Below are 18,245 nucleotides of genomic sequence, written 5' to 3'. Positions count from 1 at the left end.
CCAGTTGTTTTCTGATTATTACCATACCTTATACTCCGCGGAGCCAGTGGATGAATTGGCGATTACAGATTTCTTACGCCACCTCCCTCTACCAACTTTAACGGAGGCGCAGTGCCTCTCTTTGAATAAGCCCATTAACATCTCTGAAGTCTTGTTGGCTATCAAGGCCCTAAAAGAGAATAAAGCACTCGGCCCCGATGGCATGTCTGCGACATTTTACAAGGCCTTGTCGCAGGATATTGCCCCAATTTTGCAATCCTTGTTTGAGGAGATGGCGTCACAGGGCTCTATGCCGGCTACGCTCCGTTCAGCAACGATTGTTGTATTACCCAAGCCGGGTCGGGATCCCTTATTGGCCTCCTCGTATAGGCCGATATCCCTTCTGAACTTAGATATCAAACTGTATGCTAAAATATTGGCCACGAGATTGCAGACTCTCATGCCTCTGCTCATTTCCCCGGGGCAGGTGGGTTTTGTGTCGGGTAGGCGGTCGGCGGTCAATATACATAAGGTACAGGCTGCCCTGGAGAATTGCCAAAATTCTTCTCTCGTTGATCCACTGATTGTGACCTGCGACGCAGAGAAGGCGTTCGACAGGGTAGCCTGGCCCTTCCTAAAACAGGTTCTCGCTAAGATGGGGTTTACGGGGCGGATTTTTGACTATATCACCCTTCTTTACTCCAATCCCACAGCGAGGGTTTTGGTTAATGGTCTGCTCTCTCCGGAGTTTTGTTTGGAAAGGGGTACCAGGCAAGGGTGTCCCCTTTCTCCCCTGTTATTTATCTTAACGGTGGAGCCCCTGGTTTGTGCCTTGCAACACTCTACGGGGGTGGAGGGGATCCCGGTAGGGGACCAGGTCTACAAGACTCTGCTCTTTGCAGATGACATTCTTCTCCTTCTTACGCGGGCCCGTACTGCCCTCCCTGCAGCTTTGCAGATATTTTCTCACTACCAAGTCCTCTCCGGTTTTAAACTCAATTTAGACAAGACGGAGGCCCTTGAGATATCTGGACAGTTGGCGGGCGATTGGTCGAATTTCCCTGTGAAATGGGCGGGGCCCACAATAAAATATCTGGGGATAAAGATCCATCCCGACCCCGCCACTTGGTATGCTCTTAATATTCCTCCTGCAATTGATAAGCTTCTCTCTACCCTTAAGAGTTGGCATAATTTACCATTGTCGCTACAAGGCAGAATTGCTCTGGTCAAGATGGTGCTCGCCCCTCGTTTACTATACTTACTTTCCATGCTTCCCTACATGCTAACTAACAGGGACAATTGTAAATTGCAAGCGGCCATCAGAGCTTTTGTGTGGAGGGGGAAAAGGGCGCGATTTGCCTACAGTACATTGAGGGCTCCTAGAGTCCAGGGTGGGTTAGGGCTCCCGGATTTTATGGGATACTCTCAGGCAGCCAATCTTCGGTTTTTGGGGGATTGGCTTTTCGGCTCTTCCCACTACACTGATACGCCTTTGATAAGGGCCATGTGTGGTCCGCTGGACCCTCGCTTTGTTTTACATAACCAGTCAGCGGGGCAACTTGAACGTCAGCTTCGATTTGGGATGGTTAGAACCATGCGGAAGATTTGGTCTCAAGTTCGTTCTAAGCTGGGTCTCCCTGTTAGAGTATCTCCATATTTCCCTCTCGCCAGCCTTATTGCCATCACCCCTCTCCCTCCTAAAGCTTTTAATCTCCCTATCGCTAATGGATGGCCTTTGGGGGAATTGTGCCTACCTCCTACGGGTCACATACGCTCCTTTCAACAATGCCAGGAGCAGCTGGGCATGCGGCCCAGCCATTTTTTATTGTATAGTAGTCTCAGGGCAGCTTACAATACTGTGATGAAGGGGATCTCTGGGGGTATTGATTCTCCGCAATTTTCCAATCTGATGACTTGTTTTCGCACTAATACTGCATCTTTATCCTGTTTATATTCTTATTTGTGTGCTACCCACGATTATACCATCTACCCGTCTTTGCTACCTAAATGGTCGCAGGACTGTGGAGAGACCTTGACGGTATTGATGCTGAAAGATGCCTATGCTTCTATCCCCAAAATGGTAACCAACAGTACTCTTCGTGAACTTCAACAACGGGTCTTTCACAGGACCATTATTTCTCCGGCCAGAGCCAGGATCATGGGTCTCGTCTCGACAGATGATTGCCTAAAATGTCAGCACTCCAGAGCGACTCTGATACATTGTTTGTGGACCTGCAGATATATCCAGGCGTTTTGGGAGGACGTCAGGAACGCGCTCTCCGCCATGTTGGGGTCTGATATTGTTTGGTCTTGTTCTTTCTGCCTGTTAAATATTGAGGTGGGAGACTCCAGTGTTTCTGTAGACAATGTTCTTTTGGTGTCTAAAGCCTGTCTCATTGCTAAGAAATGTATATTATTGAAATGGATTGAACCCAATGTGCCCACACGTCAGCAATGGTCCCATCTTATGATGGAACTTTACCAGTTGGAGCACGGCTCTTTGTACAGGAAATACCCACCTAGTAAGAAGAGGCATTTCTGTGACATTTGGCGGGCATACTATGCTGTTCTTCCAACGTCTGTTCAGCAACTCTCACCTCTTACGAGTGATGTTCCCAGTCCTACGTAGATCGAGAGTCTGACTTTTGATATTGTGACATTTTGTTTGATATTTTGGCACTTAGATTTCTTTATTTTACTAGCCAAAAGAATGAGGGACTTTGTCCTGTTTCTTATTGCCCTTTAACTCCCGAAGGTTGGGTGTGCTCCACAGTGGATCTCCAGGTCTGCTGAACCCGATGCCAGGGTGACTCCAGAGCACCGTACAAGCTTATTCTCATTTCAACATGTACGCCCAGATTGTATGATTTGTATCTTTGTTTTCTGTTATTTGCTGATCTTTGTGCTGGGGGGGAGGGAGGGATGGGGGGGGGTCTCTAGGGGGGGCTTGCTACTGGGGGGGCATGGTAACGAAAAATTGAAACTCAAATTGTTGGGGGTCTTCAGCTTTATGTGTTACTGACTGTTTTGTTGGTTGTTCTCTCAATAAAAATTACTTTCTAAAAAAAAACAAACTCTGGAATTTGTTGCCAGAGTATGTGGTTAGTGCAGTTAGTGTAGCTGGGTTTAAAAAAGGTTGAATAAATTCATGGAGGAGAAGTCCATTAACTGCTTTTAATCAAGTTGTCTTAGGGGCAGCTTTTCAAAGGGTTATGAGTGTAACATACGCGCGTAACCCCGAAAACCTGCCCCTGTGTGCGCTGAGCCTATCTTGCATAGGCTTGGCGGCACGCGCAAGCCCCGGGACGCACGTATGTCCCGGGGCTTGCAGGGTGTGGGTGGTCCTGGGCGGTCTGGGGGCGGGGCGGGGGCATGGCCAGAGCTTCCCAGGCACAGCGGCCATTTGCCGCTGTGCCCGGGATCGCGGGCCGGCTGTTGGCCGGCGCACATAAGCTACACCTCCGACAAAGGTAAGAGGGGGTTTTAGGTAGGGCTGGGGGTGGTTTAAACAGGGAAAGGGGGGGAGGCGGAAGGAAAGCGGCCTCGGAGGGAATGGAGGAAGGCTGTGCGGCTCGGCGTGCGCAAGTTGCACAATTGTGCACCCCATTGCGTGCGCCGACCCTGGATTTATAAATGTGCGTGGCTGCACGCGCATGTTATAAAATTGGGCGTAGATTTGTTTGCGCCAGGTTGCGCGAACAAATCTACGCCCGCGCGCAGGTTTTAAGATCTGGCATCAGTAACATGGTTTCTACTTAGTGTTTGGGTACTTGCCAGGTACTTGTAGCCTGGATTGGCCACTTTTGGAAACAGGATGCTGTTACCAAGTTCAGTCCTTCAGCTCCTTTCTCGTCCTTCCTGCAGATGTGCCAGTGTCGTGGTCCATGACCAGCCCACAATGGGTTTTGTAGGGCACCTCCTGGCGCAAGGCCTGTTTCCAAGTCCGTCTTTGCTGGGTCATGTCCCCAGAGTCCATTCTTGTTTTAGAGTTTCAAGTTTTAAGTCATTTTCCTAGTTCTGGTCTCTTGAAGCTTGTCCAGCCAGCAGATCTCCTTGTTTCTCGTTCAAGGGATGTCCTGGCTCCCGTTCTCGTCTGAGTCTCAGTCCAGAGCCTGTCTCATTTCCAACGTGGTCTGCGAATAGCCTGTGGCAGGTTATGTAAGGCGCACAGTGGGACAGGCTGTGTAGGTAGTGCTGCGGTGCAGTGCCCATTAAGCTGAACTCTAACCTGAACCTGAGCCTTTGTCCATGTTTCTTGTCTCCAAAGCCTTCATCCAAATTCCAAGTCCTCATCCAAGTTCCAAGCCTTCAGTGTCTTCGTCCACATTCCTCGCCATGCCATGTCCTCAGCCTTTGTCTGTCCTACCTCACTTGCCGTTCCAAGTGGCAGGTCCAAAAGGGCTATTGAGTGGCCGGAGGGCTACCCCTGAGACCAACATTGCATTGTTGGGTCTCATTTTATGTGTACTGGTTCAGCGGAGGTCTGAATGAGCTACGCTTCAAGTCCCAGCTACATTCCAAGTCCAAGCTTCGCTCCAAGTACTATGTTATCTCACCCTAGCTTGATGGTACCCTGTTTTAGAGTCCATCAAGCTAGTGTGAGAGAACATAGTAGAATGTCATTTTTGTGAGACGTTCCTCACTCCAAATGATGCCAAATCTTCATCGAGGTGTACTGTGCTGTTTTTATGTCTCACTCTACATGAGAAACTGGTCCCTAAACCCTAAAGCACCACCAACACCTCACCTCGAGCTATTAGATAGCCCTCCTATAGAGATATAAATACTTGACTAATATGACAGCCTTATAGATATGTTCTCTCTCTCTCTCTCATAGGAATTATCACAGGGTGTGATAAGTTTGCAATGCAAAGTGGTACATTACAGTGTGGTCATTCTAAAATTTCCCTAAACATGCCCTTTTTTCTTAACGCAGGCATTATCAATGCATTAATTTTTTGGTTCAAAAGAGAATTGGACAAGTTCCTGAAGAAATATTCTATAAACAGTTATTAGCCAGGTAGACTTGGGAAAGCCACTGCTATCCCTGGGAGTGAGAAACAAGATTATAAATCATATATAGAAATGCTTTTTATTGCAATTTAGCACTTGTATCTGTATTGGTATTTTTATGTACATCTTTGTTTAATTTTTAATTATGTATGTAAACTGCTATGATCACTTGTGGAAAAGCAGTATCTAAAAATGTTTAAATAAATAAATAAAATAAGAAATAGCTACAGCTATTGGGGATCTATTGAGTACTTCCAATCTGGACTGGCACTGTTGGAGACAAGATGCTGGGCTCGATGGACCTTGGTTTGACCCAGCATGGCACTTTATTTTCTTATTTATGTCTGATAATAAATTAAATTTGAATAGCAACAAAAACTGAAATCTGATTGGTCAGAAGTTTAGATGTTTCTTCTTGAATACTTTACTGATATTGGATAGTTGCATTCTCACCCCCAAATATCAGGTGTGTAACTTATGTATGATCTTAGATCCCTCAATGAATTTGGAAGCTCACCTTTTAACAATTCCTAAGTGAATCTTTGCAAAGCTGAGATTAGTGTGACAACTGTGCCTTTTTTTTTTTGTTTTAGAAAATCCTGACTTAAAAATGTTCATGCATTCAATAGTTATTGCACACCTTGACTACTGCAATACCTTATTTATAGGTTATCCCAAAGAAATCCACAATAAATTACAACTGATGGAGAAAATATCTTCAGTTATATTAGCGCATGGGAGCAGAGAAAGGGCTTACCTCCCTCAAAGAACGGCACTGTTTACAATAATCATGTCTAAGGTCCAGTTCAAGAGCCATACCATTTGCAAGAATGTCTGAGCTAGTACCATCCAAGGTCGGCTTTAAGATCCTCCAATGAGGCTGATCTGTGCACTTCCTCCCTAAAATAGATCTGTTTGACTAGAGTGAGAGAGAGAGAGCTTTTCTTTCTTTCAATGCCCCTAAAATTTGAGCTTGATTATTACTTTCAGACGTGAAGTTACAGCATGGATATTTTCACAATATTTTCATCAGTAAATCTGTTGGTTAGAGAGAGACATCTTTTTCTGCAATTTATTAATATTTAATTTTCAGTCTGTTGTTCTCCTTGAATAATTCTTACTAGTTTTGGGGAAGGCAATTTTCAAATGTCATCTGCCTAGGTAAATGTCTATTTACCCAGGTCAATTAGATGTCTGAAAATTACCCAGGTAAAAGCATGGATGGGAAGCAATAGCATGCACACTTTAACCCAAATCTGGAATAAGGGTTTCACACATGTAGATTAACATTTTCAAATCTGCATGTCTTATTTCCAAGGGGAAATGTACCCACAAAAAAAAGCAGATGCAAATCCCTGTGGGTACATCTTGCTTGGGCAGTTTTCATAGGGAAAGTACCCCCAAAAGATTATTTTAAGTTGTGCCTTTCGCCCCGACAAGCAGTCACAGCCCCTAACCCCCCTCCCAATTTCAAAATCAATATTGTGGCTCTGGGCCCCCTCCTTAATTCCCCTCCTCCCATCCCAACACCCAGTATCCCCAATAACACCAAGGCTGCTGGGATTGTGGTACCAGCATTCCACTCTTGGCAGTATCATGCATGGAGTGCGATTTTGATGGCCTTGGTGTTTTTGAGGATGTTGGATGGGTGGCTTCATGCTGTCATGTGGGGCAGATTAAGGAGAGGACTCGGAGCCCTGATATCAATTTTGAAATTATGAAGTGTGTGTGTGTGGGTGGGGGGGGGGGGGGGGGGGCGTGACTTCTCATCAGCCTGAAAGGCCTGCAACTTAAAATGATCTTTTGAGTGGTGCTCATCTGATCACACCTAACAGGCCAGAAAGAAAAATTTGAGGAGAGGAGTGGGACTGGGTGTGTACTGAACCCTTAGTGAATATGGTCCCTTGTCATTACTACTTAGATTTTACTGCCGACCAAAATGAAAAATGGACACAACACAACACAATAAATTTTCACATTTATGTGCACCAAGGATAAGGGGTTTGCCGAGCCATAGTAACTCTAACCTGATTGCCTCAAACTGCTGGAATCTGGCTCAGAGTTTTGCTAGTGAGAGATGTAAGGGCCTGCTAGGTCTTTACCAGTATACAGTATGTTCTGGAAATGTATTATTGGAAGTGGAGCTAGGTCGGGCCATCTCTACAAGGAGGGATCCAGCTAATAATGTATAAGTAAGTACTCAGCCAGAGTCCATGGGCTGGCTTAAAGGAGCATATGCAAGAGGAAAGGCAGCGCGTTGGAAGGAGAGTTTGTCCTACTGCTCCAGCCTGGAGAACTGCAGAAGGAGCTTTATTTTATTTATTTTTAGATTTTTATATACCGGCGTTCCTGTATGAAATACAGATCACATCGGTTTACATTGAAACAGAACATAAATTTCGCCTAGAGGCGGTACATGGAACAAGGTTACGGAACTTGGAAACAGGGTAAACTAGTTCAAAATTAACATTGTAAAATTTAAGAACATAAAGAAAACATCTTAGCTAACAGGTCTCATTGAGCATCAAAATCATAAAATAAAGCATAACTGTAAATGTCACATGTGTCCTGCAGAAGGGATTAGATACAGTGTCAAGTAGTAGTATAGAACATGAGGATTGCGATGGTGAGGAGCTCTTACTAACTGGAGGTGAAAAACGTGCTCATGGTCCTGGAAAAGCTTGGCTGAAGAGCCAGGTTTTAAGTTTCTTTTTGAATGAAGAGTGGCAGAGCTCTAGACGGATGTCTGGCGGGAGCGCGTTCCATTGAACGGGGCCTGCTGAAGATATGGCACGTTTCTGAAGCGAGGATTTTGTTGAGGGTACATAGAGTGTGCCTTTATATGCTCCTCTGATGGGTCTAGATGAAGAGTGGAGACGTAGTTGAGTGCTTAGGTGGAGTGGGGATATAGAGTTTTCTGACCAGTGACCCAAGGGAAAGGGTAACATGCTTTGCAGAGGAATCTACAACATTAGCCTGTGGAGAGTACTCATCCCAGGTCAGAAGACAGGAAACCCAGTCCAAGGAGCTGAAGAGACTTCAGGTATTCCGGGGAGAGTCTGAAAAGCAACAGAAGACCCGACCTTTGTTCTTCAAGACATCTTGGAGGCAACTGGAGGCCAAAGGGACTTTAGGAGCTTTAAATGATGTATTTTTTGTAAAGTGTTTGTGATTGACTGTAAATCCTTACTTTTGACTGTGTTTCTGGGAGAGTAGATTTTGTTATCTACTGCCATTTATGCCATAGTAAACTTCTTTTATATGGAACATTTATGGTGAGAAGTCTTTCATCTGAGTGACTGTTCCACAGATTGGGTTGGTCCCAGAAGCAGGTTGCACCCCCCCCCCCCCCCCGGAACAACTCCCAGGTCTGCATCAAAATTGCCAGGACCCCCTACAGTGTCTAAAGGTTACAAGGGAAGACCCCTAAACAGCAGGTACACAGATAATGGAAGAAAACCTTTTTTTTTTTTTTTAAATGAGCACAATGATCAAAATTATATTTCGAATGGAAACATTTCCAAGCAGCATGAGGAATGGGCATGCTTGACCTTCTATTGGGAAGTTTAGGCCTCATAGCTTCTGTCGGTTCCTGTTTATGTAATACCCCCTGTAAGACACAGGCATGCAGTGGTCATGAATGACAGGTTCGACAATGGTCTGATACTGCTGTAATAGTACAGCATGCTGCCCCGGTAGCCAACACTGAAAAAAAAGATCAAAGGCTCCTCTACAACAGCCATCTCTAGAGGCCAGAATCTATTACTGTCATTTGCTGTCTCACAGGCATGCCTGACAATTTGGTCTAAATGTTAACTAGCTGAATAAAAAAAAAAAAAGACGTTGAAATCCGTGACAATTAATGGCAGGCCTACAACACACACACACACACACACACACACACAAAATGATGTTAGTGTAATCAGAAACAGTATATTTAGGAAGTCGAAATCATGGATAACCTGATTATACTGTGGAAAAACAATGTTTACAAATCATTCTGGCAGATGTAATGACAGTTGACCAGCTTATTCCCCTTTCATGTCTGAAACCAGCTTGTAGTGCTTTGTGTGAAGCTGTTCTTAATAATCATCATCACATCATGCTGGCATCCCAAAATGCAGTGAGTACCTGGTGACTAACAATAACAACAACAACCACCACCGGCCTCGATGTCATAATGGATCACAGGAGAGTCAGGATTCTGTAAAACAGACCTCAAACAGTCTAGGCAGGAAATAAAGCTTGCCAGAGCATTACCAGGCAAATCTTCAGACAGCTGGCAGCTCACATGCCTAAGGGCAGCCAGGGGTATACAGTACACCTGCCACTGCTCGGGAGCTACCACGAACAAACTAAGCCATTCCCAAATCAACTCTCATTCTTTGTAGGCAGCTGATGTCGAAAGCACAGGCCTATCCATTGTCCCGCATTATCTCGGGCACTGCTTTCTTTTTTTTTTTTTCCAAAATTCTCATGCAGGATCCAGGGCCTGATTCATCTGGGTCCACTCCCATTGGCAGAGGGTGGGAGGAAAAAAAAATGGGGCCAAACTAGCCACATCCCTGAAACATTTCTATCACACACAATGAAGTGAAGACATGATTAGAAAGCAAGGCTTTCGAATTGTACTTCTGAGACAAGTATTTCTGTAGATATCACTATTTATGTTGGTTTGGGACTTTGGTAATGGCAGCTGCTGGTCATTCAGCACCCTGTACGATAATGAACAGGCCAGAGGAGGACCACGGTCCCCTGTACAGTCCCGGAGGGGTGAGCAGAGGGGGCATAAGTTTGGTACCACTGAAATATGGGACCAGACTGTAAATTAGTCCACAGGCTAAACATCAAGAGATCACAAAGACCAGAAAAGGAAAAGTATAAACTCTTTATTAATGCGATAAAACAAGTCCTACATTCATAACAGATACAGTATATATCAGTGGCAATGGAAGATATGAAACTACTGCTAAATAATCCTGTGGAAAACATGCACTGGAAATATTTCTTTCTGCAGAGGTATCAGGTGACCCAGTTCATGGAGGAAGATGTTAGGCTAGGTCTGGATTTCTGACAGCCCCGCCCTGAGGCATTACGGCATGTAGAGCGCTGATGTCAAATGGTAGAAGCAGGAACTGCAAATACCACAATGCTCTGGGTTGTAAGTTCAACAAGGAGGATTGATCAAAAGTGTCCCTCTTTCAACTGAGTCACCTCGCAGCACTGCATCTGCTCCACTGCCAAGCCTTGAATGCATTCAGCACTACTTTTTTTTTTTTTTAACAAATCAGTAGAAGTTAAACTTTCTAGTCTCTGTTGCCTCCTTGTCTTTAAAGTTACGTGCATGCATGTCTGTGGGTTTACTGCCCCCTCCACCTCCTAAACTGTGCCCTTGTTTGTAAAATTTAGCTCTTCATTTCCAAAGTAGTATATTTTGCTCTGCTCTCGGTGTAAAGGGCTGCCTTTTTTAGTCCTAAGGAAAGAGTCCCTGATCTTTACAAGCATGCGAGATGTGGCTACAGCTGGACTGAGTGCTCTCAGTGTGACAGAGGTCTCATCAGCCCCCGTCTGCTGGTGACGTCAGGTTAATGTAAGTGTGTGCCATTGATAAAAGTAGTGGTTAAAAAACCCCTAATTCCCACATGAGTAGGGGAGTCATGGGTGGATTATTGAGACCGGGCAGGAATGAGGATTCCAAGCTTTTGTGGCCCTGGTGTTTTTAGAGCCCTCTCCCACTGAGGGGCTACATAGAACTTGTCTCTCAAGAGAGGACCCAGATAAGTGGTGTGGAGGAGAAATCATCCAGGGTGGAAGTTCCTGGGAATCCCATAACAGCGAGAGAGAGAGTGGTTCTGAAGAGTTCGATTGAACCTGTGAACTGGAAGCTGCCTGAGGAAGGGGCATCCTGCCTAGGAAAGTTTCACCAAAGTCAGTGGTGGACTCTACCCAAATCAGCTTGAGACACTGAGAGAGAGAGAGAGAGAGAGAGAGAGAGAGAGAGAGAGAGAGAAGAAAAACGGACACTGTAGAAACGTTTCATCTGCCAAACACGTAGTGGGAGGGCCTAGAGTAGAAGTGAGTACCTGCCCCAAAGAGCTGACTTGTTGAAAGGAGAGTTGGAAAGAGACTGTGATTTTGTTTTATGTATTCTGGATTGAGTTGCAGCTAACCCAAATGTACTGTTTTGGACGTTGCAATTTGCCACCAGCTTCATTCAGTAAAGACTTTAAATTGAAGAACAGAGCTGAAGTGAGAGTGATTTTTGGTGTAAGTGGCTGGTGTGCAGAAGAACCCCAGAGAGACCAAAGCTTAAAGACCTTGAGAACTTTTTTTTCCCCTTCTTCCCCCTCCCTGGTGCAGGAACCCAGAGGTCATGTGGTCTGGAGTGGCCCGTGGCCCTCCCTGTATGGCCCCCATGCCCAGGAGCTGACCAGAATTGGGGGCTACACCAGTTATCTATTTTCAATTATAAGCTTTATCTCCAACATCAAGGGCAGCTATCTCTACCTAAGCCTCTTCCCTTGCCCACACCTTTGCCCTATCTCTGATCTCAAAAGTTTTCAAGCTCTGGGAAATCCCTTTAAAAACCACTGCTGCAATCTATTCCACTTACCATTTTGGTTTCACAATCTGTGTAAAAAAAAAAATTACCTGTGCTATAGAAGACAGAATAGAAGGATCAATTTATCATTTATTTTATTTTAACACTTTTCTATACCGTCGTTCAGTGGATACCGTCACAACGGTTTACATTAAGGCACATAAAAATTATGCTATGGTATTTTAAGTTAGACAGGTGCCATTAAGGATCGGTAACATAGTTTGAAAATAATATTAATTGGTGAGTGTAATGAGTCATGTCCATGTCTCATTATATCAGATTAGGATATGAGATTAGCTTTCTCATTGTACTTTTAACCTTTATTGATGAACTACAAATGAAACATGAACTGGTTCACAAATAAAATACACATATTGATTTTGGTTATGTGTTTGTTGTTCCATTGTTTTGTTTGTTCCTGCATTCCCCTGGGTGCTGTTCGCCTTTCTCTTTTTGATAGGCTACTTTAAAGAGCCAGGTTTTTAAATTTTTTTCTGAAGGTTTTGTTGTTACTTTGTAATCTTAACTCCAAGGGCATGGTGTTCCATAGTATGGGTCCTGCCAGGGATAGTGCTCTCTCAGGCAAAATAAGTTGAAACACCTCAGAAGAGAAGTGTACAGAGTGTATCCGAGGCTAAAGGAACAGCAGATACCAAACATGAAGCATTTACCCAGACCTGGAGCATCAAAATGCAATTCTTGTGTGTCAAAGACCTTTGTGGTAAGACAGAATTATGAGGATATCTCATGACAGAATATCCCTCGCCGGTCTTTTTAAGTGTGAAAAAATTAAAACAAAACTAATCCAGCACACCCTAATCCGGTCACTGTAGATGCATGTGCTTCCTCTGGCTAGCTGCACTAGTGCCCCCAGGAATCTAGAGGCAAACAGAACTGTTAGTGCTCCTACAATGACCCCTGAAACCTGCATCGATATCCTGGGGGAGGCTGCAGGATGTTTCCCTACCTGTCATTACTTCCCATAGATCCGGAGAGAAGCTGACCCATTGCACCATTCTGCTCTGACATTTTTAAGCACACATTACTTCTGCATTTTTAATGTACAACATGAATGATGTCTTTGGCATTTCATTTTACACCGCTGTTTCAGACAGAAGTAAAGCACCTACTGGGTCAAAACATGGTGAGTAAATGAAACAAAGACGTCTCTTGTATTAGGTGGCTCGGAGCAGCGGGAATTCCAGATACAGAATAGAAACAAGAGTGTTCCTGGAGCATATGGAGATTAAAGGCGGCCTGATCCAATTGAGCTGGAAGCTCAAAGGGGCTAGAGGATTATTGCATATTTTTGTAATTTTAAAGAATATTGCTGAAATTGAAGCCCATGAAACGGGCCTACATATTTCTATGTTTACTGTAGTCCTGTGGAAATGAGAAACTATTTTTTAATGTTACTATAGACAAGAAAGTCCGGCAGTGACATCACTGCAGTTCCCTATAAGGAGCTGTGGTACTGCAGTGACGTCACTACAGATCCATGGAGCTGCCATGGAGCTGAATTACTGCAGTTATATAACTGTATATCCATATATGGTGTTGTATTACTGTAGATGTCAATTCAGTTCTATATATACAGAGCTGTGCTCCTGCAGTGACAAGAAAGTCCTACAGTGATATCACCACAGTTCCCTATATGGAGTTGTGTTACTGCAGTGGCATCACTACCATAGATGGAGCTGCACTACTGCAGTGATGTTGTTGTAACTCCATATATGGAGCTGTGTTATTTTTGTGATGTTGTTGCGGTTCCATATATAGAGCTTGATTGTGCACTAATACTGCAGCAGTTCCATATATGGAGCTGTACTGCTGCAGTGCATGAATACAGTTCTACATATGGAGCTATGCTCCTGCAGTGACAACAGCAGTCCAATTCCCACTAGTGTAGTACTATTAAACGCAATTACAAACATTGTGCTAAAACACTGAGAAAAGCAGAACTGATTTTTAATGCAGAAGCTGTTTTTAAAATCAAAGCTTGCTACAGTCTGTGGTTTACAGGGTTTACTTCAAGCAGCATTCTTTCTGGAAAATGTTTAAAGTGCTTGGTGTTTCCCCTTTGACATTTTAGTCAGGCGGAAAAGCAAATTTCACCAGCATTTTAGAAACCTCTAAGTAGCAAATTACAACAAAAAACTGACAAGTAACATTAATAACAGTAAAACTAAAAACAAATGGGGTGTGGCAATGTAAGCGGTCTTTGGTGTGACCAGAAAACAGATTCAGACTGGACTCCGCAAATCTCTCACAAACCTTTTTATTTAATGAAATGAAACAAAGAAAAAGCAGTTCTTCGCAGCTCACAAAACAAAAACAGAAGTACAACTTACAGTTTAGCAGTATTTTCTTTCTCTAGGCTGCCTTCTCTCCCCTGGGCCTGGCTAGTTTTACACCTTTTCCTCTATTTTATTTCCTTTAGCATTGGTTAACCCAGCAATAAACCAGGTCCAAAGTGTCTTAAAGTGGGAATAATTATGCCCCAGAACCACTTGGTAGGGGAACTGAAGAAGCACTTCTACCCTGTCTTGTCCTGCTGTAGATGTCAGCACCATCAGGCGGGTGGCGGTATTGTTGCTGATCCCCATGTATACGAGCAAATGTTGCTCCTTTATTAATGAGTGTCTTTTCACAGCCTAAATCTATCAAGGATGGTGCAGGAGAGTCATTCAATTCCACATGGATCACAAAGACTGTTCCCCACATGGACTATATACCAAATTACAGCTTTGCATCTTCACAAAAGACCAGGCCCATTCATGGCCCCACTCTTCAGCCTCACATTGGGAAAAAGCCTTGATAACATGTTCTTCCACTCCACTGCTGGACTTGCTCTGCTTTGACTTCAACGGTTCCTACAAAACATTCGTCGTTGGCCTCCTTCAATTGTTGGCATTCTTTCTTGCACTGCTCCTCTAGCTTATGCATGCATGCTAAGTCTTCAAGCCAGAGAGTGTCCTTGTCAGCATGGTCTTCTGTCTTACAGTAGGAGCATGCCTGCAGGCTCTGTTCTTCTTTTATTTCCACGCTTCCTACAAAGTGTTCCTTGCTCTCTTCCTTACTATATGGGCAATGTTCCTCTTTATGATGCCCAGCACAAAATGAGCAGAAGGGGAAAACAATCCATAATCTTGTTACATGTTTGGGCAGGCACCCTCCAAACCGGCAATCATCCTCCCTTGGAAGGTTTTCTTTTGCTATTGGATACTTTAAACTTTGGTGCCTGTTGGGTCATCAGTTTCTCTTTTTCATAGTGACAGTCCCTGGCCAAGTGGCCTTGTTTCTCACAGTTGAAACTAGCAAAGGAGACTGATGGCTGTGCTGTAAGTGTGAAGGCAGAGCTGTCCTGCTCTGGAGAATGTTGTTGGGAGTTCTCTACTCTCACTGCCGCAATAGGAAGCCTGTGGGTTGTCTTTCCAGCCTCTGCACTTCTTCTGGCCTCAGCTGAGCCTGATGGGGTGAAGGGTGGCATGGGTGTGAGCGCTTTGTGCTGCAGTGTAGTTGACACAGCCTCGTAGGCGAATCTGTGAAGCCTATGTCGGTAGCTGGTGAACGTGCCCTGTAGTGGGACAAACCGGAGCGACACCTATACCAGCCTCCTCCCCTGCAGATTGAACCCTTGGGTTCTGACAACTCCCTAGGGCAGTGGCTAGAACAAGAGTCCAATGGCATGATGGGGTCAGGGCAGGCAGCAGGCTAATGGAGTCGAAAACAGGCCAAGGTCGGGGCAGGTGGCTCACAAGAATGGTCAGGTCCAAGCAAGAGGTCAAGTCCAGGCGACAGGCAATCGTGGTCATGTCCAAGCAAAAGGTCAAGATACGGAGAGTCAGGCAAAGCATGGATGAAGATACAGAAGACACTGGACCGGATGGGCAGGACAAGGCAAGGCTGGATGACAGGAACCAGGAACTCAAAGCAACAAACACTGCAAGGGCAGGAGACTGTTGCTGAGGCATCTGACGCTCCTCAGAAGGAGCTTTAAGTAGCCAGGCCTAGTCACGTCATCAGAGGTTGCCACGACTAAGTTCCCACCGTGGGCCCTTTAAGATTGGGACTGTCAGGCTCATACATGCCTAGAGGAAGTCGGGAGGAGTGGCAGCTGGTGCCACGTTGAATGGCGTTCGAAGTCCGAGGCAGCATCCTGAGTGGATGAGGCCTGGTTGCTGGTGGCATCCCAGCCATGTAACTCTGTTACTGATGTCAGGGTTGAGTTAGGCGGCTCATGGGGCTGTTCCACGAGCTGCTAAATGTACCAGAACCCCCCCAAAGCTCCTTCCGCAGTCTTCTGGGCCCGGCTTTGTGGGGAATCTCTTGTGGAACACATATATGAGTTGGGGGGCTTGCTAATTGGAGGCCGGATCCTAAGAATTCTCCTTGGGTCCATAGTTTTTCCAGGAGATAAAATATTGTAACTGGTTTCAGACTCTTTGGGAATCTAAACTCTCCTGGATCTCGAATTGAGTGTCTTCCTCCATAGCAACTTCAGAGGTCTGGAGAGGCGGTGTGCCCGGCTAAGAAAGAATTACTGGTTTCAACAGAGAGACAAGGAACACATTCGGGCGGATTTTAAAAGCCATGCTCGCGTAAATCCGCCCGGATTTACGCGAGCAGGGCCTTGCGCGCCGGCGCGCCTATTTTCCATAGGCCGCCGGCGCGCGCAGAGCCCCGGGACGCACGTAGGTCCCAGGGTTTTTGGAAGGGGGCATGTCGGGGGGGGGGGGGGGGCGGGACCCGATGACGCTGCGTTTCGGGGGCGGGGCGTGGCGTTTCGGGGGCGGGACCGGGGCGTGGCGCCAGCCCGGGGGCGTGGTCCAGGCCTCCGGACCAGCCCCCGGGTCGGAGGACGGCGCGCCAGCAGTCCGCTGGCACACGTAGATTTACGTCTGCTTCTCGCAGGCGTAAATCTACGGACAAAGGTAAGGGGGGGGTTTAGATAGGGCCGGGGGGGGGTGGGTTAGGTAGAGGAAGGGAGGGGAAGGTGAGGGGAGGGCGAAAGAGAGTTCCCTCCAAGGCCGCTCCGATTTCGGAGCGGCCTTGGAGGGAACGGAGGCAGGCTGCGTGGCTTAGCGCGCGCCGGCTGCCCAAAATCGGCAGCCTTGCGCACGCCGATCCAGGATTTTAGAGGATACGCGCGGCTATGCGCGTATCTTATAAAATCCAGCGTACTTTTGTTTGCGCCTGCTGCGCAAACAAAAGTACGCGATCGCGCTGTTTTTAAAAATGTACCCCATTGTGAATTCATAAGGATGCTGGCAATTTGAGCTTGTAAGTTAATGGACTCAAATGTCGCTCAATGGGAAATGGACCCATGAATCACGGTACAAACTTCAAGGATGGTTTCTTCAAGTGTAGGTTTTTAGTGCTGATCCAAACTAGGTTTCCTGGGTGACGTTAAGGCACTGGGTCACGTTTCTTACCTAAGTGTTTTTAAAACGCTCTGCCACTTGCTCTAGGAGGCAGTGTGTCTTTTGCTACAGCTCCTGCAGTTCCTGTACCATCTGGTTAGCTGCCAGGCAAGGGACAGAGATTGGAATAGGTCTTGGTGTATGGGGATGGCTGCCCAAACACTATGTAAAAGGGTGATGACTCTGTGGTTATTATGGCAGAATTTGGCCCATGGGAGGAGAAAGGTCCCATTGTCCCGTCGTTGGTTCACATAGGCTCATAGAAAAGCCTTGAGGCTCTGATTTACTCACTCGGTTTGTCCGTTGCTCTGAGAGTAGTAGGCCGAGGTGAAATCCAATGTAATCCCAATGTTCCTGCACAAGCCTTTCCAGTATCAGGCCATGAACTGAACTCCCCAGCCTGAGAGGATGTGAGGGGGCAGCTTATGCAGATGGAAGATATGTTGGACAAAGAGTTTAACGACAAACGTGAAAAAAGGACACCGCTACTAATGATTAATGTCCCATCAAAGAGTGAGAAATATATTAGGAAAATATTTAAGTATGGGTTCGTGCCAGCTCAGACACGGATGGGAGGATCAAGAGGCCTTGAAATGAGTCATCTTAGAAAATCTATCCACTACCATCCATAGGGTGGTGTTGCTGCCAGAGAGGTGAAAGTCAGTGGCCAAATGAATCCAGGGTTTCCTTAGGGGCTGGAGGCAGCTGTAACAATCCTCAAGGTTGAGCTCGCATACTTTGATTCATGGCACATGTGGGAAAGGACTCTACTTAATGCTTTATGTTGGTCTTCATCTGGGGCCATCAATAGTATCGGACGATTAATTCCAAGGTTTGGGTAATATCAGGGTGACCCCGCCAAGTGGAAATCATGAGCCCACTGAAGAACCTTCTGTCATAGATGATGGGAAACCATAGTCTTCTCTGGAGGAACCGTGAATGTGGCAGCAACCACAATTTTTCCAGGGCCGATGATATGCCATGGGGATTCCAAAGAGCCCTCAGTATCAAAGGAGCTAGAGAGGGCATAGGGTATCACAATTCAAAGTCAAACTGATTAAAAAACAATGATAAGCAGGCTTGCCGGGGGTTCAATCTCTGCGCATGTGCTAGATGTTCTATTTTTTTTTGTGATCTCTATAGATAGTTACTAGGTAATTCAATTTGCAAATGTTTTGTCAAAATAACATACAAAAGTAGTTAAAAAAGAAAATATAATAAAAATAACA

The 18,245-nt window shown here is 45.6% G+C and overlaps 1 protein-coding gene across 7 annotated transcripts in view; it reads right to left on the bottom strand.

Moving 5' to 3' along the window:
* The window catches only part of PHACTR1 (phosphatase and actin regulator 1), a 647,384-nt gene that overhangs the window by 147,797 nt on the left and 481,342 nt on the right, over positions 1-18,245 (bottom strand). The gene's annotated exons all lie outside the window — the stretch shown is intronic.

This window comes from Rhinatrema bivittatum, chromosome 2 (assembly GCF_901001135.1).
Source record: "Rhinatrema bivittatum chromosome 2, aRhiBiv1.1, whole genome shotgun sequence".
Classification (NCBI taxonomy): Eukaryota; Metazoa; Chordata; class Amphibia; order Gymnophiona; family Rhinatrematidae; genus Rhinatrema; species Rhinatrema bivittatum.
The sequence above is the reverse complement of the archived record's forward strand: the minus strand, read 5'-3'. Positions and strand labels throughout refer to the sequence as shown.